This window comes from Prionailurus bengalensis, chromosome B4 (genome assembly GCF_016509475.1).
Source record: "Prionailurus bengalensis isolate Pbe53 chromosome B4, Fcat_Pben_1.1_paternal_pri, whole genome shotgun sequence".
NCBI lineage: Eukaryota > Metazoa > Chordata > Mammalia > Carnivora > Felidae > Prionailurus > Prionailurus bengalensis.
The window spans coordinates 123,167,356-123,193,191 of NC_057358.1; the positions used below are offsets into that span (position 1 = coordinate 123,167,356).

Sequence of the window (25,836 nt, forward strand, 5' to 3'; positions counted from 1 at the left end):
ACAGGGTTGGCACCTCCAGGAAGCGGGTTCTGTGCAGTGCGAACAACCCCGCGATCCCCTGATGACAAAACCTGTAAGAAATAATCCTTTCTTCCCCAACCCCCCTCCCCATAGGAGCACAGCCAGGATCTTAATTTCGATTTACATTGGTGGGGGGCGGGGTCCTTTCTATTAACCATTAAGCCAACCATCTTTCTGTGCTGGGACTTCAGAAAGCAAGACTTTCTGTGCTGGGACTTCAGAAATGCATTCGCACGCCCTCGAGCTGTTCACGCAAGTGCTGGGAGCGCCCAGAGGAGAGTGGGAGAGCCACCTGGCCGCGATGCTGTGAGAATATGAGTAAGAATGAGAACGAGGTACCGTATTACGCCCTGAGTACAGTTCTCGCCATAGAGTTAAACCCTCAATAAATGGAAGATCCTGTTTAAAAGTGTGTGACCACAAATAATCATCGAACACCTGTACTGTGTGTGGGGAGGTATTCTCCGCACTGAGGGTGAAGCAGTGAATGAAACAGAGGCCCCCCGCCTCCCCGGCCAAGCTGCCTTTCTGTGAGCGAGACAGAGAATACGTTAATAAATAAATTTAGGCAGAGCTAAGCCTTCTGAAGAATATAAAACAAGGAGACGGGCTAGGACAGAGCTGATGGGTACTGGAGACTGGGCTCCTCCAAATGAGCAGGAAGATGTCATTCACTCCCATATTTTCAGAGCAGGAATCTGAGATGAAGCCTTCGTTGCCAGCGGGAAAACAAAATAACGAGGACACAGCCACGTCAGAGGTTCAGAAGAGATGTGAAAAAATCAGGGGCATCAAGGCCTCGAGGGCCTGCCTAATATTTACCCAGGAAAGAAAACAAGCCAATAATAGAGGTTGCTAGAGATCCACCCCCTCCTATCCCAGGATGCTGTGACAGAATGACCAAACATCTGCCAAAAACAAAACAAAACAAAAAAAAATCTCCTATTTGAGATCCAAAACAAATGGACTAACTCCTGGTTCCATCACTGATTAGCCATGCTATGTAGCTTTGGACAAATCCATGCCTCAGTTTCTTCGTCTTCAAAATGGGGGTTTTAAGGGTTGTTGTTTAGGGTTCCTTGAGCCTCTATGATGTGCCAGGCTTTCTACTGGCTGCTAAGAATATAGACATAATTAAATGTGACTTTGGTCCAAAAGGAGTCTTTGAGTGTCTGATTGGTATTTCCTACGGTAAACTGGAAGATCAATGTTGTTGAACGTGAAAGGGCAAACCCTGACTTCCACCCTCAGGAGAATCTATCCTTTATCTAATGTCAATATTTTTTTTAGCATGGTAGACATGAGATGAAGAGTTTTCTTCAGCCCCAGGACTGCCTCACAAGCATCATTTCATCCATTGATGTTGTTGGCATCCTAAGGACAGCAACGGATGTGATGGCAACTGCCATATAACAGGCATTCCATAAATAAAAGCAAACAATGACAGCTAGTCCCACATAAAAATGCCCCAGACCTGGGTTTTAGAGCACACTTAATCTTCAGTTACTTCAGAGAAAAACACTAATGCCTTCTTTTAAAAATATTATTCTGGCAAAAAAGAGAACATTTCTCTATGCACTAAGATAAAAACTCCCAATGGTTGTTATATAAATTTTGTGGGTGATTTTTAAGCTGTCTTCTTGTTAAATGTGTGTGGAATATAATGTGTTGCTCTTATAACAAGGGTGGTGCTGAGGCCTAAAAAAAGTTGCTTTGGACCCCGGTGCAAGTCTAGAAGGAGCATCCAAGAATGCAGTGTGCAGACCATTGAGATATTGTGAATGGCCACAGAGAGGCCCACCGTGTCGCAAGTTGTGTATATGGTACACTTAGAGCTGACCTTCACCGATTTGGAAGTTGAAGATTTCCCAACCACTGCAGGTTATCAATCTCTTTTATTTAACCTCATATGCAGAGAGTTGAGTTAATCATAATCTATGAATTCATGGCACATAATCAAAACCTACAAGGTCCTGTCTTGTTTAATTTATTCATTCTTCTTTTTCATCTTCATTCCCTACCTCTACTCCCTTCCCCCGGAGGTATCATCCTTGTGTTTAATACTTAGCCTTGGATTTTTATTTTTTTAAATTTTTTAATGTTTATTTATTTTGAAAGAGACAGAGCGTGGGTGAGGGAGGAGCAGAGAGAGAGGGAGACACAGAATCTGAAGCAGGATCCAGGCTCCGAGCTGTCAGCACAGAGCCTGACGTTCAGGGGGCGAACCCACAAACTTCAAGATCATGACCTGAGCCGAAGTCTGACGCTTAACCAACTGAGCCACCCAGCCAGGCACCCCTAGCCTTGGATTTTTAGAATGTGTGGAAATATTGGTGCTTGTATGTGCTTTTTGTGGATATGAGTGATGTTGTGGTATAGTATTACTATAGAACATAGATGGACTCTGGATTTCACAGTTTCTAACTTTTTCTTTGACCATATCCTTAGGATCTAACCATGCTGTGAATGTGCATCTAGTTCTTTGCTTTCCTAACTGGTGTGGACTACTCCACCATATTTGATTTCTCCATTCCCCAGTGATGGACACCTCGGCTGTCCCACCCCAAACAATTCTGCAAGAAACACCTTACTCCTTGTCCCCTTAGAGACCTGTGTGAGAATTTGTCTTGGATGGAGGGGTGGGATCCTAAATCCTAGGGAACATGCATTCTTAACTGCACAGACTACTGCCAGATTGCCCATTAGAAAGGCTTGTACTAGCCCACACCCCTACCAAAAGGGCCAAATAGTTCCTGTTGCTGAGCATCCCCAGTACCTGGCATCTTCTAAATGTCTGATTCTTTGTCAATCTGATCAGTTTGAAAAAAGTATGCCTTTGCTGTTTTTATTTTGCATTTCTCTTGTGACAACTGAGTTTGAATATCTCTTTAGACATTTATGCCACTTAGATTTCCCATGCTGTCAATAGTTCGTTATATCCTTTGCCTATTTTTCTACTAGGACTCCTGTCTTTCCATGTTGACTTGCAGGCATAACTTGTATAGTCTAGATGTCAGCCATATGCCTTTCTCAGTCACTAATCTATCACCATCAGTCGTCAACTGGTGTTCTTCCTTGAGAAAAAAAATAATAATTCTGATGTAATAAAGATCGATCTTTTAAAATTTTTGTGGTTTGTACTCTTAGTGTCTTGTTTAAGAAGTTGTTCAAGTTACAAAATATTCTCTCCTTTCATCATCACTGGTTTTATCTTTCACATTTGGATCTTTAATCTATCTGTATCTCTTTGTGGGTGGGATAGAGTACTGACCCAGAGTTGTTTTTGTTTTTGTTTTTCTGTCTCTCCTCTCTTCATGTCATGAGTCAGTTTTTCAACAACATGGACAAAGACTTTTCGTCATTGACTTTTTATGTCAGAACTTTCTCAGCTGAGATGAAATGACCCCTTCTCAGAGATGCATAATAAGAGACACCCCTTTGACTTTTGGTACCACATGTACAGTTTTCCAAATTGCCATTTATATCTGAGTCTGTCTCTGAGATTTAATTTTTATTCCATTGGTTCATTCTGTTATGCCTCCTTTTGTGTCATTATCTTGCTGCATTTATTAATATCCCAGTATGGTTTGGTAATGTATCTTAATATCAAGTTGGCAAGTCCCCCTTCTTCTCTTATTTTTCCCAAAGTGTACTTATCTGTTATGCACATTTATTCTTCCATATTCCAGCTGAGATTTTTATTGATTTGGCTCTGAATTTGGCTCTGATTTGGCTTCATCAGGGGATGCTTGTGTTAAACAATAGCATTAATAGCAGACCATACATGCAGCCAAAGTTTCTCCATTCCTATTATGTGTGTTCTAGGGTTTTGGTGTCTGAACCATCATTAAATTTATGAAATCCTCTCTATCTCTCGTGTGCTGAGGTTTGTTTGTTTTCATCACGAAGTGTTGAACTTAGCAAGCGCCTTTTCTGCATCTACTGAGAAAATTACGCGATGGCTTCCTTCTAGTCTATTAACATGGAAAATTATACTGGCCAAACTTTTGGATGTTAAGCTCTCCTTGCATACTAAGATAAACCATTTTACTACTTGTACATCATTATTTTATTTTGAAATCAAGATTACAGTAGCCTTACACAAGGAGTTGTAAAAAAAAAAATTCCCTGTTTTTATAATTTTGGGAAAAACTACAGGAGATGCAAATTATTTGTTTCTTGAAAATTTGGTAATATTTCTTTTTTTTTTTAATTTTTTTTCAACGTTTTTTATTTATTTTTTGGGGGACAGAGAGAGACAGAGCATGAACGGGGGAGGGGCAGAGAGAGAGGGAGACACAGAATCGGAAACAGGCTCCAGGCTCCGAGCCATCAGCCCAGAGCCTGACGCGGGGCTCGAACTCACGGACCGCGAGATCGTGAGCTGGCTGAAGTCGGACGCTTAACCGACTGTGCCACCCAGGCGCCCCAAGTAATATTTCTTATAAATACAATGGATCTAAAATTTGAAGGGCCAGGAAAAGTAGTAGATTATATTTCAATTTATTTAACTATTATTGGCCTAGTTATGCTTTCTATTTCTTCTCATTCTATAGTTTTCCAAAATTAGTTCAGTCCATCAAGGTCTCAACAAAACAGACATTTTCCTGTTCATAACATTCTTTCCTTGTTTTTAAAAGTTATATTGTCTGTCTTTATTCTCTCTTTCTAGTTCCATATTTTATTTGTGTCTTTCCCCATCTTGCCAGATGTTTGTCCGTGAAGACTCAGCATTCATAAGACTGATCTTCTTTAGTGTTTGTGTTGTTTTCTATTGAATTGTTTCTCCCCACTTTTCTTTATTATTTCCTTACTTGAGCTTGCTTTATTTATTGCACTGCTCCCAACTTCTTGAGTTGAACCCTTGGCTTATTTGTTTTCAAAGTTCTTTGTTTCCTGAAGAAAACATTTAAAATGAAATATTTTTTTAAGTACTATTAGTACCATTTTGGCTGTGTCTCATTAATTTGATACAGTTAGTGTTTTTATCATTGTTTAGTTCTAAGTTTGGAATGTAATTTTCTCAATAACCCAAGAGTTATTAAAAGTGTATTATTTAAAGTCAAGGTATTTGGGATATTGTTGGTTTTCTTTCTTTTTTTTTAACTTCTAACTATATTACATTATAGTTAAAAAGCCAGTCTTCATGATTTTACTCTCTGAAATTTATCAAAGCTTTGTGACCAGGCACATATCGTCCATTTGTGTAAATGTTCAGGTATACTAGCAAAGAATGGGTATTCTTTATTTCTTGAAGGTATACATGTGGTGTGTGTGTGTGTGTGTGTACATATATCTATTACATTTCAAAATCCCTATTTAATAAATTAATATATAAATCAGAGAAAAAAGTTGTAGAACATGCATTTATACATAGATACAAATGTGTGTGTGTGTATGTGTGTGTGTATAACTTGTATTTTAATCTAATCTGATAGTTTCTTTTTACTGGTAAGTTTAGCCCATTACTTTGTTATAAAAACGTTTATGCTAGTACATATTTCTGCCATTTTATTTCATATTTTCCACTTCCCACACTTCCATTTGTTTCGTTTTCTCTTTTTAAGCCTTCCACTGGAGGAATAGATCAAGTTTTCTTTGCTGATTCGAAAGTTCTCCTTTCTATTTTAATTCCTTTGCTGGTCATGATGGACTGAAATGTTTGTCCCCTGACCCCACCAAATTTCTCTGTTGGAAGTATAATCTCCAGTGTGATGGTATTTGAGGACTTTGGGAAGTAATTAGGTCATGAGGGCAGAGCCCTTATAAATGGGATTAATGCCCTTCCCAGTAGAGACAACTTGCTTCCTCTCCCTCTGCTCTTCCTCTCTCTCTGCCTGAGGATACAAGAAGATGGCCATCTGCCAACCAGACGGGGGCCCCTCACCAAAGGGTAGATCTGCAAGCGACTCAGTCTCCGATTTGGTGGCCTCCACAACCGTGAGAAATAAATGTTTGTTGTTCAAACGTGCCATCCCACACTGCTTCAGAAACTGGTTATCTCTAAGTCTTTATTCATTTTTTAAGTTAGACATAATTTTTATGTCATTTATTTATTTTTGAAGAGTTAAATACTCATATGAATCAAAAAGAAAAAAGTTATAACACACATAGTGAAAATTCTCTCACACTTCCCTATCCTTCAGACACCTGATTCTCTTCCCCAAAGACAACGAGTGTTCTCAGTTTCTTTCAGGGATTTTTAAGCACATCTGATTCATGTTTGTTTGTGCGCCTGTGTTCCTCTCCCTTTCAAATGGCAGCATAGCGGCCACGGTTATGTACTTTGCCACTTCAAACTTTTAATTTATATATCTTGAGATCACCTGCGTGCTACATGCAAATCTTCCTCGATCGGTTTTAATAGCTCCATTGTATTTCTTTGTATGGGTTGTCATAATTTAATCAGTACTTGTTAATGTTATTGTTTCTGATCTTTTGCTATTACGACTAATGCTGTGATGAATAATTTCATGTGTGCACATGTGTGCACATTTTATATACATGGAAGGATATGTCTGTATGAAAACATACTGTAAGCAGAATTTCCACGTCGAAGGATATGGGCATTTACCACTTTAGTAGATATTGACAAATAATCCTCCAGAGGGTGACCATATAATTTATCATCCAAACTGGAGTTTTTTGAGAGTGAAAAGAAGCGCTCGTGGTATATATAGTGAGAAAACGGGTATAAATTGGGACTATCACAGGCAAACTGTTATGTATGGTCTCCCAATACACACGTGTTCTGCCAATTTACACACGACAACAAAAATGTGACAGCTTCTATTTCTTTATAATGTTTCCACCCCATGGGAGGTTGCTTACCTCAGTATTAAGAAATGTCAACAAGCATATGTAGTGCTTTTCTGTTTAAAGAAAAAAGAAAGGTCAACAGATCGGTTCAGATACACAAAAAGACCAGATATCACTTGGGTAAATCAAACAAGCCTGCTGAGTCAACAGTCACAGCAAAAAGATCGTCAACATTATCTAGGGACAAGCAGGAGTCTACGTTTCCAGCCCGTAACCCTCACCAAGGAGCACACACTTGTGGATGGTAACACCGGAGGGAATGAGAGATGTATCACCCCTTCGGGAAGCTCAACGCCACCACCACCTTTATACCCAACTAATGGCCATGAGATTAAAGCAGTTCTGGACAGAGTCTTTTCTAAAATAGACATAACTCATTAATCTCAGCCATACATTCCACAGGCTGATGGAGAGGCTATGTATAGCACAAAACTCAGAACCAATTTCCCATGTATCACATTCAAACTCCTTACACTAACAACATAAACTGCTTGAGCTGGGGCACCTGGGTGGCGCAGTCGGTTAAGCGTCCGACTTCAGCCAGGTCACGATCTCGCGGTCCGTGAGTTCGAGCCCCGCATCAGGCTCTGGGCTGACGGCTCGGAGCCTGGAGCCTGTTTCCGATTCTGTGTCGCCCTCTCTCTCTCTGCCCTTCCCCCGTTTATGCTCTGTCTCTCTCTGTCCCAAAAATAAATTAAAAATGTTGAAAAAAAAAAAAACTGCTTGAGCTAAGAACACTTAAGAATTTATTGTTGTGGGACCAGAACAAATGTTAGATGCCCAGACATGTGGCCTTTAGACCAGCCATGAGGCTCCTGCACTTACCAAATTTTCAAATCCCTGACCATCTGGAGAACAAAAAACTCATTATACTTTTCATTACAATATCTTTTTATTTTGAGCAAGGTTTGTCTTTGCGTTTACTTTTCCGTGAACCATCTATACCTTGGATTATATCCCTGCCACTTATTTTTAAAATCATCAGGCAGCACGTTGGCCTAGGCTCCATCCCTAACCTCTACCCCCAAAATCAGATACACTAAACCACAGAAGGTACGTGCTCTTCATGGAAGCATCTACAGTTACAATGTAGCATTGTTGTCATTTGGTCCCAAAAAAATATGTCTACTTTCTGGTTATTTCTCTAATGGGGAATTTTGTATGTGCCTTGGAGATTACTCACTAGGGACTTTGAAACACGGTTCTGTGATCCACGCTAAGAGAGGTCCATCTCACAGTAAACTGTATACCTTTCTCTTGCCAATGGTGAAGTACAGCTTGTCCTCACTGTGGCCATCTGTCTATATTTAATATTCAGAGAAGCTAGACAGTTTCTTGCCTTTATACATGACTTAGGTAGAATCCCTACGGCCCTCAAATTTCAGAGGACATAGGCTGTTCTCTGATAGGTTCTTTTTACCCTCCTTAATCTGGTACAAGGGGAAGGAGAGGGATTTCTGGAAAGAAAAGAGAAATATCACAGCACACTAACAGAACTCTCTTTAATAAAATTCTCTCTTTCCAGTCATCTGTGTTAGTGTCTTAGTCTCCTTTTATAAATCTTTACAATAAGTGTTGAGCCAAGGATTGCAAAATGGGCTTCCCCATGTCCTGTATAGAAAGTCTAATATTCCAAAACAATCACATTTAACATATAATTGGAGTATTAACTGGACTGATGGATGTTTTTAAATTTGAGATTTTCCCTTAAATACTTAACGAAGTCTATGCATGTATGCAGAATTTAGAGAAGGTGAAAGTTGAGACATACTTTCCCTGGCATTTGTACCCATCTTGGACCATCTTTTCAAGGATCTTTGCACAGAAACAGCCTTGTAAGAAGGAGATGGTATCTCCTTCTGGATCAAAGGGCAGATTTGGTTCCTGACCAGTATGAAAGATAGAGAAGATATCCATCCCCCAAAATATCCCATGGTAATAAAGTCTTTCCCCTCTCCCTGAAGAAAATGTGCTTACATCCCAGAGTAAAGAAAACACCTCTCTTTGGAGAGAAGGTTGTAGAAGTTGCCAGCAGCCCCAGAGAAGATGTAACTTTCCTAAGCTCAGTGTTCCTCATCTGTGACACAGATCCAGTGGGTGTTCAGCATTCACCAGATCCACTGTGCTTTGACATCCATAGGACGTGGGCGACGAGTCATGTAAACATGACGCACATGTCTGTTGTGCTCTGAACAATAAACTCTTTAAACCACTGGGCTCATTATCCCCTGCTGGACAATTTCATGGAAGTATGGCAAATATCCCAACAGTCACACTGATGTTTAGGAACCACTTGACCTACTTGACAGAGAAAGCACAGAGATGTGGCATATGATGGCTAGCATTTTCCTTCCTTCTCTCTCATGGAAACAAAAGCTCTAAATTTTAGCTAGCCAGCCCCAAGACTTCCCAGAATAAAAACCCACACTTCCTAGCCTTCCCTGAAGCTAGACGTACTGCAGGTCTCATATCCGACCAAAGAAACGCAAGGAATAGAGGTCTGTGCAACATCGGAGAGGTGTATCTGCAGGAGGCATGCCTTTCTCCTTCTATGGTTTCCTTCTTGCAGGTTGGAAGGCAGAAATGCTGACTGGAATCGGAACAGCCGTGTTGGATTATGAGGTAAATGTAGGAGTGGGGGCTGTGCTTTTCAGAGTAAGAAGAGAGAAGGATAAAGGTAAAAGAAGCCTGGTTCTTGACATCATGGAGCATCACTCCGGCAGCCTTGGACTTTTGACTTATTTGATATAGGAAAAAATTAACTTCTGTTTTGTTCAAGCCTTTATTTTGAAATTTTTGTCACTCACAGCCAAATCTAATTCTAAGAATATGAGAAGCATGGAAATGATACTTCAGATGGATTTCTCTGTCCAAGAAACACCCTTTTGTAATCAGAATTTAGAGAACAATGCAATGTCTCATTGGAAAAACTTGGGAAATTCCCACCCAGCAAAATCAGTTAACTGTGAGCTTCTTCAGATCCTCGTTTCTGTGGCACACTTCTTCTTCGTCTAGCTTTTCCCACGTAGACGATCCAGAAATCTGAAGATCACCGCCGACTGGTGCCCACACAAACTAAATGCAATTAACATGTGAAGTTGTGGTTTTAACCAAAATAAAATTTAAAGCGGGCTCTTCCTGGAATTCTCAGGAAAACTTAGACATTTCTTCGATTATAATAAAATCAGCTGGTAAATCAAGTGTATTTGATCAGAGGTTTATTGTGTGTGTGTGTGTGTGTGTGTGTGTGTGTGTGTGAATGAATGTGTAGTCTGAAGACTCTGAAGTCATTACATTAGCCTTCCTTGTTGGCAACATCAGCATAAGGTCACTGAGTGTTGTCATTCATACGTTCACTTGATTCAACAAATATTTGTTGAGAATGTACTAGGTGTCAGAAACCGTTCCACATAGTAACGAGCATGACAGTCAAAGCTCTCATTGATTCCATTAGGGAACATGACCAGTGAGCAAGCAGTATTAAAAAAAAAAAAAAAAAGCAAGATGCACTGAGTAGAAATAAAGCAGTGGGATGCACAAGGAAGACCTATTCAAGAAGGCTTGTTGGAGCTGAGATCTGAATTATGAGAAGGCTTCATTCTAAATAAAAAGATCTGGGAGAAGAGGCTCCCAGTGGAGGGAACTTCTGTACAAAATCTCTGAGATATTGAACATGTGGGACTTCTTTGAAGGGCAGACAGAGGCCAGTTGTGGTTGAAGTAGAAAGAATGGAGGGCAAAGAAGTGTGCACTGAGTTTGGAGAGGGGGCAGAACCAGTTCCTGTATTTATGACCAGTGGTGTCCAAAGGTCAGCTCATACAGCTTGTGAGAGCTGATTTTTCAGAGGTTTGGTGAGCCTGTTGCTAAACATACCCATGATTAAAAACTAAATTACGTAAACTTATAATTGAATGAAGTATATTAAAAACAAAGGTAATAAATCCTCAAAATTCATTATTTCACAATTATTTTACCAATTTCATTGTCCATGCTGTCAAGGTTATTTATGCCTATGATATCTGTGTGGTAGAAATACTATATTAAATGCTACTGCATACCCCTTCTCAGTTTCGTGTTCATATTGGTAGCGTGAAATCTGCCATAGCGGGAATATTTACACCAGGGAAATCAGCCAACACTACAAATCAGGGGTAGAGTCAGTGATTTGCCAAATAAACATTTACCACATCCCACTGACCATAACTATGGCAGCAAAGCCACAAGTAGAACCGGATTGAAGCCAGATACCTCAGAGGGCAGGACAGCAATGTCACTCAGTGATTGAAGACATTTTAGGGCAGAATGAACTCAGTCACCGGTCAGTGGAGTAACACCATCAAATCTAAGCAGATCAGGGTAAGATTCAGTCTGAAGAAAAATCCAAAGTCAAAGCTAGGGAAGGCGCCTCAATGGTGGGACTCAGGAGGAAGGCTTAGTACACCAAGTAGGTAATTAGTACTCCAAGTCATAACCCAAGTACGACCTCTTCCAAAAAGCCTTCTCTCTCACTGCCCCCAGTCAACTCAGACAGCATCTTGAAATTTCCGCTATAACTAAACTCATCAACTTTCATGTCTTATTTTCACTTTTCTGTCTCCTCCTTCTAGATAAAGAGCTCTCAGACCAGAGACCAAATCTTAGTCTTTTCAAATTCCAGGACTAAGCATGATGCTTAGTGCATACTAAGTACCCAATTCATATTAGTTTAATCAGAAATGTAGAAAAACATACACAAAAATGTCTGGGACAAAAAAGCTTAGGGAGAAATTAACACTTCAGCAGTAAGGGAATTATTAAATTACAGTTCATTCTCATATTAGATTCAGCCATAAAAATTATTTTTTAAATCATTAAAAATTTGTGTCTCTCAAAACGCTCACAATTCAATTGGTGATTGATAAAATATAAAGTCTTGTATTTCCCATTGTGCAAATATGTAAAGAGGCATACAACCACAAAAAAGGAGGGGAAAGAGGTGTTTTCTTTAGATTGTAGGATTAGGAAAGAGTTTTGTTATCTTTATGCTTTCACATTTATATTTGTATGGAAGAAAAGTTGCAAAGAGAAAAAGTAGCTTACCTAAAGAATTTGCCCAGAGCCATACTGGATTTCTGGTTAGCCATCCCTCAGCATTATTCTTTCCATCTCATCCTCTCTGGGAAGAGAAAGGGATAAATATTTATTCAGCACTTAAATATTTATTTAGTACCAGGCATACTGCAGAGGTCATCTTATTTAATGCTTTCTACAATCCAATGAGATAGATTTTTAGTATTCTCACTGGATAAATGAGGATAGTGTGGTCTTGTGGAATAGGGGACAAAAAACCTGGGGTGGTGATGTTAGGGTTGGGAAAATTACCTCCTATCCTTTCTCTCTGACTCCTGCATGAGTCCTTCCTCTGCAGAAGAAGACAGTGGTATAAACATCCCTGTCCATTCAAACACTCCTGGCCCCTGTGGAGCCTCCTCAGTAGGTTTGACCATTTGAAATCTAAGTCTTGGAGGCTGCTGTCACTACTCATTGAGTAATAACTTTGGGAAACATCTACTGAGGCACTCAACCCACCAGACCATGGAGTGCTCGGTTCCCTGATAAGACAAATATGTGCTCTGAAGCTTGGATTCTTCTGCCTCTGTCTCATCAGGGGGGCAGGTGGATGAACTCTAAGATTGAGAAGACACTTGGGGAACTAGAAGTAAGTGAGATTCATCCATACAACTTAAAAATATCTATGAAGCCTGTGCTGTAAGACAAACACTGTTCTAGGTTCAAGGATGTAACTGCCTCCCTGAATTTATATTCTTTTTTAGAATACTCTTTTAGAATGGATATTAATCAAACCATAGGAATACATTTAAATTTACAACTGCAATGAATGGCATGAAGGAGCTGTACGTGCTGTTGTAAGAACTTCACCACAGGAAGTGTTCTCAGTCTAAACTTGGGAAGTAGAAAATCCCCAGACAAAAGGGAAAGAGAAGAACCTGGAACTGCCTGGCACCTCCAGACAAAATAAGCAGTGTGTGCAAAATTCATGTGGTATAAACAATAGGATCCATGGTTGAAGATGCCACTGGAGAACTAGGGACAGCTTTGTAGACCATGTTGAGGGTTTTTGTTTTAAGTTTATTTATTTATTTTGAGAGAGAGAGAGAGAATGAGCAAGGGAGGGGCAGAAAGAAAGAGGGACAGAGGATCTGAAGCAGGCTCTGTGCTGAGAGCAGAGAGCCTGACGTGGGGTTCAAACTCACAAACCATGAGATCGTTACCTGAGCCAAAGTCGGATGCTTAACCAACTGAACCACCGAGGAACTCCATGTTTTTTTGGGTTTTCTTAAACCTTTATCTTGAAAAAGTTGGGAAGCCAGCAAGGTATATAATTAGAAGGTGCTTCTCTGAGATTTAACCATAAGTGGTCATAAGACCACTCTGGGTTCAGTGCGGAGAGTGGAGGGAGGGCAACAAGAGCAGTTAAGAGATGAATAGAGTTGTCCAGGTGAGAAATGGCCATGGTTCCTCAGATTAAAGTGGCATCGATGACGGATGATGGAGATGAAGAAAATGGGGTGGATTTGAGAGTCAGAAGATTGAAAGAAGGAGTCAGCTTAGATATGAGGAGTGAAGGGGAGTAACAGGTCAAAGATGAATCCTGAGCTGCTGAGTCGACCAAGATAGTACCATTCTTGGAGGTGTTGTGTCCCTGCTCTTGACGGACCAAGGAGCTCTGTCAGAGTTGGACTCTCTAGCTAGCCATTGAGAAGATCCCTGTGGAACTGGAACTCATTGGGATATTAAATTAAAAGTGGAGAAGCTAGATCTCCCTTTACGTGCTGTATTTCTAAAAACAAGTTTTCTATGTGTATTTTGCTCTTTTTATTTATAGAGTACTTTCACACACATTATCAGTAAGATATGAAGTTCTCTTCCTGTTTTAAAAATTTAGGAAATAAACCCTGAATATATAAGTGATTTGTTCAAAGTCACACAGGCCATCTGAATCCAAATTCCATGCTTTTAAAACTTTGTTTCAGCCATTCATTCTCTATGTTTACCACCTACTCACAGGCACCAAAGGCAGATTTGTCACAGAGCTAATGTCACTAAAGCTTCATCGGGGCCCTGAACCTACAAACACCACTCCACGGCCCTGGAAGGGACCTTAGCAATAGTTTCATCTGGCCATAAGTGGGCTTCTATTTTTGTAAAGCTTTCCAAAGATACTTACACCACAGTCAGACAAGACTTCCCTGTCTTGGGGCGTCTGGGTGGCTCAGTTGGTTAAGTGTCCGACTTCAACTCAGGTCCATGAGTTTGAGCCCGCGTCAGGCTCTGGGCTGATGGCTCAGCCTCGAGCCTGCTTCAGATTCTGTGTCTCCCTCTCTCTCTGCCCCTCCCCCATTCACGCTCTGTCTCTCTCTGTCTCAAAAATAAACAAACGTTAAAAAAAATTTTTTTAAAAAGACTGCCCTGTCTTTCTACTCTGACATCCTCTGTATCACACTTGTTGTGTCCAGTGGTCCAGACATCTTTGAGATCGACCTAAGGAGAAGTTAAGATGAAGGTGCATTTTATCTGCATTTGGTGGATGCATTTATTATCTTTGTGGTCACTTTCATGGAGATTTATTGCTGGTTGTCTGGATATAAGAAGGGTTTCCAGGAACACGCCCATTGTCCACCCTCCTAAGTCAGGGGGTCTTAAGGTTTGGGAACAGAAGTCTTGAGGCTATGTTCTAAGTGTCCAGTTTTCTTCCAACCCTGGTCAAAACAATTTCCTTTCTGGAGATCTAACATACAACAACGTGACGGCAGCTAGAAATACTGTGTTGTATACACGAAATGTACTAAGAGGGTGGATCTTAAGTGTTCTCTCTCTCTCTCTCTCTCTCTCTCTCACACACACACACACACAGAAAAAAAGGAGAACAAAAGAGAAAGAAAGTGGTAACTATGTGACATGATGAGTATGTTAATTAACTTGATTGTGGTGTTACAAATATCCAAGCATCAAGTTGTGTACTTCTAATATACACCATATTTATTTGTCAATTATACCTCAATAAAGCTGAAGAAAAATCTCGTATGCCTGGATAACCCCTCCCCTAATTAAAAAAAATCAGAATTTCCTTCCTTATTAGGAATATACTTGACAGTAAAGCATGAAAATTATTAACACATCATTTTTTCCTTTTTCAATAAGAATTTTGTGAAATAAATTTATCAGAATTCTCGTGTTTATATGGCACAAATCTACAGCGGTTCTGTAAACTTTAGTTTGTAAAGTAATATGCTTTGAGCTTCCAAACTATCAAAACTAAAGAACAAATATCAACCATACGTTATTGAAAAAAAATGATTTATCTTTTCATTTGCTCTGTAGGTAAGAGTGAACATTTTGATGAGATGATAAGGGTGTTCACCAAAAATATAGAACAAGTTGTAGAAGTTTATCAGGCCCTTAATTTATAAAAATATGTTAATTTGTCTGAACTGTGTGGCATTTTGCTAGCCTTATGTAATGTGTGATTTGTTTATATTTCTGCTCTAAAGGTATATTCATTTTTCTACATAATATTTATATTTTTTTTTATCTTTTTCCTAAATAGAGCCCCCAAAGTTTTATATGCATCAGAGTCCCCTAATCTGGATCTGTGCCCACATAGGAATTACGTGGTTAAGACAGGAAAAAAAAGTGCCCTGCTTGGATCCAACGTAAAGTCTAGTGAGAAAATAGACCATGAAACAAGCAGTAGCAGCAGGTGAGTACAGGTTAGGCTAGGTGAAGGCCAAGTGGTGTGGGAGAGCATCGGAAGCGCCCTACTGTGTTTACGGTCCATGGGAATGGTTAGGAAAGGAAGGGGATACCCTGGTACCCAAGCAGCAAGGTGAGGTGAGAATTTCCTATGTAGAAAGAAGAGCCTGAGCTCACATAAGTGTGGCATGAAATCTTCACTAGCTGATCTAAGGTTCATGAATGGCTTTTAATGAAAGCTTTGATGACTCGAAATAGCTTGGGAGCTCCTCCTCCTTTACTGCTTCCCTGAATTACCTGGCCCAACTTCACCAAGGAGAGTCAACTGCCCCTTCCTTTGGTCTGGTCTTGCATTGAAAACTGCCTTTTTGCTTGCCCTCTTGCAAAACGGAGTATTACGTGAGCTCTCAGAGCACAGGAACTGAGTCTTTTTTCAAGTTTTGCATCCTGGAGCATACTACATGCTTGGCATAGAGGAGGTATTCGATAAATGTTTTTGCAAATAATATTTATTCAGCTCCTGCCATGTGTCAGGCCCTGTTCTGGACACCAAAACCCACTAACAAACGGAACAGGCAAAATCCCTGCCCTCCTGGGGCCTACATTCTCGTGTCTGTTGAAAGAATGAATGAATGGTAGTGTGTATGTTAAAACAGCTCACTAAAAGAGATGCTAGGAAAGGGAACTGAGCTAATCAAAGTCTGTCCCCACCAATCTCTCTTCCTTAGCTCCAGACTGACCCCATGGATATGATGGTGTCACTCTCCTATTTTAATATGTCCCAGACCACCACACTTAGACCATCAGTCGGTCATTCAAGGTTTCCCATAGCCCAGCCTACCCTGCCCAAACCAACCCAACCCAGCCCTTACCATTCACCATAACATGGCCCCCACTCCTCCCTATCTTCCCCTGCTCACACGTGTGTGAAAACAGACACGAAGACTTCTGACACATTAACAACCCTCATTATGCGACCCCATCAATGTCAAGTACGCCGAATCCTAAGTACCTGCTAAATACCAGGTTCTATGTGTTCCTTAGAGAGAAGATCTGATTGCTTTCCTAGAGGTGAGGAAGCTATTCACATAAAAGATCGCTGCTGACTCTAGGGAGCCTAGGGCAAGTGGAAGTGAGGGGACAGACACCCCAAAGGAGGGGGATGGTTTCTCTGAATCCTTTAAGTTATTCATTAAGAGCATTTTGCATGCCACTCTCTGTATCACAGATGCACACATTCAAACAGCTTTAGTTCCACCAAGTCCATTCATTCAATCAACAAGCATTTATTGAGCACCTGCCTTGTTCCAGACACCATGCTGAGCATGCAAAAGGAGGCCAAGCAGAACCCCTACTATTATGGAGCAGTCAGGGCAGTGGATTCTTGTCCTAAGAAAATTGGGAGGCTATTGAAAGGTTTGAATAGAGGAGCAATAGGTTACGTTACACTTTGAAAAACTTACTTTGCCTGAGCTGCGACATAAAGTACCATTTCTTTGCACTCTGATGCCTTTTATGCATTTGACTGTGTCATCTACTTATATTGTTCTGGCAGCAGTGACGATGTTTGAAGGAGATTGTACTGGAAGCAGGAAAAAACTCGAAGCAGGTTGACCAACTGGAAGACTATTGTCATAGGGCAATGATATTAGCACTAGACAGGAGGGAAATATTTATTTATATATATATTTTTTTAAATCCATATAAATACATAATTAAATATATACATTGATCGATATAACGATATATAAATTATACAAACAGACGATGAAAGAGGTTATATATAGTTAAGACTTGGCCATTGTGGAGAGGGCGTGAGAGAGCAGTGAGAATGTAGGACGGCTCCCATGATTTTGTTTTGAGTGTGTGGATGGATGATGCCAAGCCCTGAATTATGGAACAAAAAGGAGGTAAGGATTTGAGGGAGTCAGAATGATGAGCCCAGTGTTACACGTGTTGTAGTGGATACACCAGGGGAACACCCCAGTAGCCATGTTGGTGGTGCAGTTTGAGATCCCAGGGAGAGGTCCAGGGTAGAAATAAGAATTTGAGAGTCAGGGCACCTGGGTGGCTCACTTGGTTGAGCGTCACACTCTTGATTTCGGTGCAGGTCATGATCCCAGGGTCATGGGATTGAGCCCTGCATCAGGCTTCACGTGTGAAGCCTGCTTAAGATTCTCTCTCTACTGCCTCACACCTGTCAGAATGGCTAAAATTAACAACTCAGGAAACAACAGATGTGGGTGAGGATGCGGAGAAAGAGGAACCCTCTTGCACCGCTGATGGGAATGCAAGCTGGTGCAGCCGCTCTGGAAAACAGTAAGGAATCTCCTCAAAAAATTAAAAATAGAGCTACCCTATGACCCAGCAATTGCACTACTAGGTATTTATCCAAAGGATACAGGTGTGCTGTTTTGAAGGGGCACATGCACCCCATGTTTATAGTAGTGCTATTGACAATAGGCAAATTATGGAAAGAGCTCAAATGTCCATTGACTGATGAATGGATAAAGATGTGGTATATATATATATATATATATATATATATATATATATCTGTATAGATATATAGATATATATACACACACACAACAGAATATTACTCAGGGGTCAAAAAGAATGAAATCTTCCCATTTGCAATAACATAGATGGAACTAGAGTATATTATGCTAAGTGAAATAAGTCAGTCAGAGAAAGATAACTATCATATGATCTCACTCATATGTGGAATTTAGGAAACAAAACAGATGAGTATAGGGGAAAGGAAGGAAAAATAAGATAAAAACAGAGAGGAGGGCAAACCATAAGAGTCTCTTTAAACATTTTTTAAATGTTTATTTATTTTTGAGAGAGAGACAGAGTGCAAGCAGGGGAGGAGCAGAGAGAGAGAGGGAGAGACAGAATCCAAAGCAGGCTGCAGGTTCTGAGTCATCAGCACAGAGCCTGATGTGGAGATTGAACCCAGGAACTGTGAGATCATAACCTGAGCCAAGTCGGGAGCTTAACCAACTGAGCCACTCAGGTGCCGCAAACCATAAGAGTCTTTTAGATACAGAGAACAGACTGAGGGTTGCTGGAGGGGTGTTAGGTGTGGAGGATGGGCTAAATGGGTGATGGGTATTAAGGAGGGCACTTGTTGGGATGAGCACAGGGTGTTATATGTAAGTGATGAATCACTAAATTCTACTCCTGAAACCATTATTACACTATATTTATTTATTAAAAATAAATTTTATTTATTTTAAAATAAAATTAAAGATTAATTGATTAGTTAAATTAAAAAAGTTAAAATCTAAAGACCTGAAAAAAATAAATGAATGTTTGGTAGAATTCACCTAAAAAAATAAAAAAGATTATCTCTCTCTCTCTCTCTCTCTCTCCCTCTTTCCCTCTGCCATTCTTCCCCACTCATGCTCTCTCTCTCTCTCTCTCTCAAAAAGACAAATTTTAAAAATAAACATACATTAAAAATATTTTTAAAAGTTTAAAAGGAATTTGAGAGTCGTCAGCAAAAGATGTGGAAGCTCAAATCTACAGATAACATGTGTCCTTGGGAAACTGGAGATGGGAAACTAAAAACTAGTACTGAGAAAAAATTACCCAAGGGATAAGAATCATGGTAGCCAGGGGCGCCTGGGTGGCGCAGTCGGTTAAGCGTCCGACTTCAGCCAGGTCACGATCTCGCGGTCCGTGAGTTCGAGCCCCGCGTCGGGCTCTGGGCTGATGGCTCGGAGCCTGGAGCCAGTTTCCGATTCTGTGTCTCCCTCTCTCTCTGCCCCTCCCCCGTTCATGCTCTGTCTCTCTCTGTCCCAAAAATAAATAAACGTTGAAAAAAAAATTAAAAAAAAAAAAAAAAAAAAAGAAGAATCATGGTAGCCAAAGGAGGAGAGAACATTAAGAAGAGGTGAGCAATCGGGGCACCTGGGTGGCGCAGTCGGTTAAACGTCTGACTTCAGCCAGGTCACGATCTCGCGGTCCAGGAGTTCGAGCCCCGCGTCAGGCTCTGGGCTGATGGCTCAGAGCCTGGAGTCTGTTTCCGATTCTGTGTCTCCCTCTCTCTCTGCCCCTCCCCCGTTCATGCTCTGTCTCTCTCTGTCCCAAAAATAAATAAACGTTGAAAAAAAAAATTTTTTTAAAAAAAAAGAAGAGGTGAGCAATCAACAAGGCCAAAGACATTGGGACAGCCAAGTAATGTAGTACCAGAAGTAGCTATTACATTTAACAAAGTGGAATACTGGTGAGTGTGTTAGTCTGTATTCTTCAGAGAAACAGAACCAGTAGGAGAGATCTGTATCTATATATGTATCTATCTATATCTATACTAATAAATAGATGATAGATTAGATTAGATAGATAGATGATAGATAAATACTGAGAGAGAGAGAGAGAGAGAGACTATAAGAAATTGGTCAGTGGTTATGAAGGCTGAAAAGTCCTCAAACCTGCAGTCAGCAGTCTTTCTCCAAGCTAGAAACCCAGGAGAACAGATGGGGTAGTTCCAGCCTGCATCCAAACGCCTGAGAATTAGCAAAACAAATGGTGTAAGTTCCAGTACAAGTCCAAGTCTAGAGATAGAAGAAAACCAATGTTCTAGCTTGAAGACAATCAGGGAGAGTACGAGAGAGGGGGGTTGGGGGGAACTCTCCCTTACTTACCCTTTTTGTTCTATTCTGGCTTTCAGTGAATTGGGTGCTCCCCACCTACATTGGGGACAAACCTCGGAGCATCTGTTGGAATTAAATAAATGGAACTGTGGTGTAGACTACTGTTCTAAGAGATATGATTGACAGCTTAGGGTGGTCATAAGATCAAGGAGTGGGTTGGCTGATTTTTAGGATGGGAAGGTAAGCATTTTATGCTACAGGTTTATGAAATAATCAATCACACCTTCCAGACTCAGCTGGGGAGAGACCAGATTGGGAAGAAATAGAACTTGGGGAAAGGAGGTTGGAGAGACATCCAGTAGGAATAAGGATGAGAAGGAATCAAAGTGGAGAATGGAAAGCTAAGGTTTCCAAGGTGGAGCTGTTCTGGGTGCAAAGTCCAAGATGTAGCCTCAAAAGGAGTGGCCAAAGGGGAAGTGAAGTTTGCTTGAGTTTCAAAAGTCAAGGAAGCTGGGTACTGGGTGTTCCCATGGCCCTTTTATTCAGACTGAACAGTTCTGACCATTCTTCATGCCGTCATCAAAGACTATCTCTGTAATAACTTACCAAACCTCTCCACCCCCTTCAGAAGTCACCAGGGCATCCCCTTTACCCAAAGAGAGTGTATCTATGGGACTAGTGTAATTTCTTTACCAGAAGAGATTCCTTCTTCACAGCTCTGAATAATGGACTGTGTCTCATCATCTCGAATACCTCTAGAGTACTCCATTTTCAGAGTACAAAAATTTCACTCTATAACTTGTCAAAAAGGCCAATTGGAGGGCACCTGGGTGGCTCAGTCAATTGAGCACCGGAGTCCTGATTTCAGCTGAGGTCATGATCTCACAGTTCCTGAGTTTGAGCCCCACGTTGGACTCTGTGCTGACAGTGTTGGATTCTCTGTCTCCCTCTCTCTGTCCCTCCCTTGTTCTCTCTGTCTCTCTCTCTCTCTAAAAAAAATAAAAATAAACATTTTTTAAAAAGGCCAATTGGCCCCAGATTATAACTTGATGGGTCAGGAATGAAGTTTCAGAATCTGAACATTAACAATCACCGCGTATGTTTCTTTTTTTTAAAAGTTCATTTATTTACTTTGAGAGACAGAAAGAGAGAGAGAGAGAGAGAGCACAAGTGGGGGAGGAACACATATATAGAGAGAGAGGATCCCAAGCAGATTCTGCAATGTCAGCACAGAGCCCATTTCAGGCTCGAACTCACAAACGGTGAGATCATGACCTGAGCGGAAATCAAGAGTGGGACGCTTAACCTACTGAGCCACCCAGACGCCCCTCGTGTGTTTCTAATGTGAGTATTGTGGGGACGCGATACAAGCCGCACAGCACTCTATGGTTGAAGTCAATTGTACAGAGTAGAATCAGTAGAATGAATCGAAATGCCAAGGTTTTTCACGCAGTACTCCCTGCAGATTTAGAAACAACCGGCAGGTGGCGAGCGACTCACACAACCCGCAGTGGAGGACTGTGAGTTTTCCTGGTCCCCAAATCCCTGACCAAAAACTGCTCAGGCCAATAAAGAAGAATCCTGTTTCCTAAGCAAAGCTGTTAGTGATAAGGTGAGTTACTTCCCTTTACACCAGATTCCTGATGAGCAATGGCCCACCCACGTCTTTCCCTTTCCCCAGGAGCCAGCAGGTACTGTCTGGCAGGTACTGGTACCAGTAGGTACTGGTCTACATCTTGAAGTTGTGGATGAGATCATTTGCCCCCTGAAGGTTCTTTCCATAAAAAAACTGGAAAAGATGTTTGTCTGCTCAAAGAATCGAGCCATGACCACGAAAGGGTCACATGGTGATGTCTGTATTGTCTATATAGTCAGAGCCGGAGGGGAGGTATCCTACTCAGTCCCTCATTTTGTGGATGAAAACCAGTCTAGGAAGAAGGTGAGCAGTTTGCCTGAGGACACAGCGCTAGAAAGTTCCAGAACCTGGAGTCTATCTCTTTGAATTCAAGTGGCTTGCTTTTGCACTGTCCTTAACACTACGGGTCTGCATGTGTCTGCAGTTCACCAGTGTCTGCTCATGACTTGCCATATGGGAGAAGCTAGGGATGACCATTTGGTTGGGGAAGAGAAGCTGTTTGACTTTAGGATTCCAAGAAGAATCTCCCCTTCCTAACTAGATTGTGTATTTACCCAATGGGGGTAGGCTGGCGGATGAGGGAGGGTGAGAGTCTAGACTAATGGAACTTGAGTCAGAGGGCTCTCCATTGTTGCCCCACCGTGACTTTTTAATGGACCTCCTTTTCTTACACACCTCCTTTTCTGCCTGCTAAACTACAAGCTTAGTGAAGGCAATGCTTGCCTTAGTTACCTCTAACTATGCTCTATAGTTAGTTGATGCATCAATGAGCATATCGACCCTGACCACTTTGGGATCAAAGTGGCATTTTCTAACACCTTAGATGAATAGCATATTCCTCCTGTTATGTACTCAGTATGCTCACACTTACTTAGCAAATGCATATAGTGTTCACTCTGTGGCAAGCACTGTTCTCAGAATGTTACAAATATTAACTCATTTCATTTCGTTTCTGTTGCTGTTTCTCTAAGGTTCCCTGTCAATAAATATCCATGTGTCAGAAATCACCCTCTTCCTCTCCCTCCTCCTCCCCCCAAAAGACCCTGCAATACTGGGCATAGGGAAGAGTGTTGGGGGGAAAGGAAAGAGTTAACTGGCCCACCTGGGGGCTCAGTTTCCCAAATAGACTCCGGGACCCTGGCGGTGGCCTCCTTCCTCACCTCAAGTGAGCAAACGCCCTTGGCCCTTGGGGCAGACGGCCAGGTCTGCACCGAGGTGGAGACGGCTCACAGCCGCCTGGCTGATTTATAGGCCAGCGCATTCCCGGGCCGCGCCGCAAGGAGTCGGGCTGAGCTCGGACTTTGGGAGGTGATGATGGACACAGGACACGTGGCCACACAATGGGGACACACGACTGACCTCAGTCACTTCGGCAAACTGCCCCTGCTTTCGGAGAGCGGCAGGAAAGCTTCAGAAGCTCCGGAACCCTGGGCGCCTGCGTCCTTCGCCCCAGCCCGTAGCTCGTGTCACCCTGTTGAGGGCAGAGAGCACCCAAGGGCGCTCATCCCCCCCCCCCTCCAGAGCTCTGAGAGGCCCCTCACCCTGAGCTTTAAAGCCTTTCCTGGAGCACGGGAGTTTTGATGCGGTGCACACTGTGTGAAGACAGGCACAAGGACCATTTCCTTGGGGCTGATTCTGGCCAGGACGTTGCTGGGAACGAACTTTCCCCGCGTGTCAGATGCCGGCACCCAGGGACTGGGTGACGCCTCCTCGCGGCGGGGCAGGGCGAAAGACAGAGGAAAGGCCAAAAGAGGGTGGAGAGGGTGTTGTGGGGGGGGGGGGAGGGATAGGAGGAGAGGCAACCGAGAGGAAGGGGGGATGGGAGTGGAGGCCGTATGAATTTGAGAAGGAGCGATCAAGTTGGGGAAAAAATAGCAAGGCTTTTTTTTTTTTTTTCTTCCCTCCTTATATGCAAACTGTCACTTCGGGTTAGCGTGAGCCCTTATCTGGCTCATTAGCATGAGCTGTGGCGAACGCGCTTAAACCCTCTAATTATTTATTATGCCGTCACGGAGCAGGTCGCAACCCCGGGGCGCCCTTGCGGGGACCCGCAGAGGCGGACACTGCGCGCCGCTGGGGCGCAGCGCCCAGTGCGACTCTAAGCTACCAGGGTGAGATCCTCCTTGCTAGGAGCCCCGCGGGGAGCTGTTCCTCAGGGCAACGCGGCAGAATTATTGGGGCGTACCAGAAAGACCCCCACCCACCCACCCCCGCATCCATCCCAGTGACGTGGCGCAGCCCTCGCCTCTCCAGTCTATACTTGCGCCCGGTCCTCTGAATTAGCAAATCTAAAGACCGAAGTTGGTGGGAAGGAAACAGCATTTTTGCAAAAGAACAAGGAGCTGGAGCTTGGGTTGGGTGGTATGTTGGGTGCACCTCCCAGAAGGACCCTGGGGAGAGCCCGAAGGTGGGGGGAGCCCTCTTCCCCCTCTCCCCCACCGCTGCCCCCGCCGCGTTCCGAGAGAGTTGGTAAATTGGGGGGAAAGGCGCCCGGCTGCAAGCCGGCCACTCATGTCCAGGGCTCTATTCAGAAAACAGTTTCAAAATAAGTTAACCTCGGTAGGGTGTCCCCCCCTCTCCCCTTCTAATTGTCCCCCCTTCCCCCTCCCGCCCTCCGTTCGAGTCTGTTTTATGTTCCTCTGCGTTGTGCCAACTATTTTATCTTTATTCCTTCTCTTTCTCTTTGGCCATTCATTCCTTTTTTTGTGTGTGTGGCTTCCCTGGCTGATGTGCGGCTCGTTACCACCCACTGCACGCTCGCTCCTGTAGCTGAGGTGTTTCTATACAAACTCAAGCGTCCAGTTGTCATATTAATTATTACACTGAGTAATGACTGAAATGGTCAAAATAAGGGTAGACTCGAGAGCTCTTTTTCTTGCTGCTCAAAGATTCAGCAAAGAAGCCGTGCAACAAAGCAATAATTGGTCCCCAGAAACACTCCGACAAGGCATGGAATATAGGTTTCATAGAACCCTGCGATTGTGAAGGGGGGAAAGCTCTGAATGGACCCCACGCTTCTTTTCTAAACTCTCTTGCTGAGCAAAAAATGGACCTCTGTTTGAATACTGCCCTGATCCTTGAATACTATACCCAGCAGAGAAAAAAATGCACCATTTATTGTAAGTTTTTTTTTTTCTTCTGCAGCTATTCATGGGGTCTCTGTGAAGAATCAGCTGGTTTTGTTTACCGTGAAAGACCTTTACTTTATTTTCATTCTTGGAGGACGTGGGGTGGGGGGGAGGGACAGAGAGCCATGTGCCTAGACGGAGAGGAGCTGGCCTACTGTAACAAAATAGAGTGTAACAAATCCTACAAAAGTTTAGAATGTATTGATTCTTTGGAGAGCTATATAGATTAACGACTTTCTTTATGCTTATCCCAGGAAGGTATTTAATCATAATGTAAATGGGGCTTTAGAAAAAATAAAGACTTAGCAGCGTTAGTTCTCCTATTTGGAGAACTTCAAAAGGACTTGTGAGAGTGGCTGCAAATTACTCCCTCACCCCGCCCGAAACCCCCCCTCCCTAACCAAAAAGCCACAATAAAATAATAGTTTGTGCTTTTATTGTTTTGTTTTTTTTTCCAGCTTTTCTTTTTCTCCTTTTTAAGGCATATTGAAAAAGCAAATAGATTTGTTTGAAGCCTGGATTCCTTAATGCAGGTGCAGGCCTGGCTGCTGTGACCAAGAAGCCAAGCCAAATCTGTGGTTCATGCTATTCTGCCTCACACACCACCCCCCCACCACCACCACCCCCCTTCCCCAGGCCATCCCAGGCCGGTCAGACTTAACTCGGGGCTGGGCAGCAACAGTTTCTGAAGTTACCTTGGGAAGGGTGAGCTTGGAGACAACAGATTAAGCACTAATAAACTTTTCATTTTTCCTGGATAGGACGGTGTCGACTACAGGCCATGAATACTCTGTATACCCACTTTTCCTGAAGCATCTGTGACTTCTGGGACTTAGCGCTCACTGAAATTGAGGTTTATGCTAAAAATATTGTC

General features: G+C 42.3%; 1 protein-coding gene across 2 annotated transcripts in view; it reads right to left on the reverse strand.

The window, feature by feature from the left end:
* PAH (phenylalanine hydroxylase) overlaps positions 1 to 25,836 on the reverse strand; it is a 103,541-nt gene that overhangs the window by 72,501 nt on the left and 5,204 nt on the right. The window contains exons 2-3 of one of the 2 annotated variants that reach the window (XM_043562348.1): positions 11,920 to 11,995; positions 11,089 to 11,208 (exon numbers count right to left, since the gene is read on the reverse strand). The gene's annotated coding sequence lies outside the window, so the exon portion shown is untranslated. The remainder of the gene's footprint in view (positions 1 to 11,088; positions 11,209 to 11,919; positions 11,996 to 25,836) is intronic. The other variant, XM_043562349.1, reaches the window with a different exon arrangement.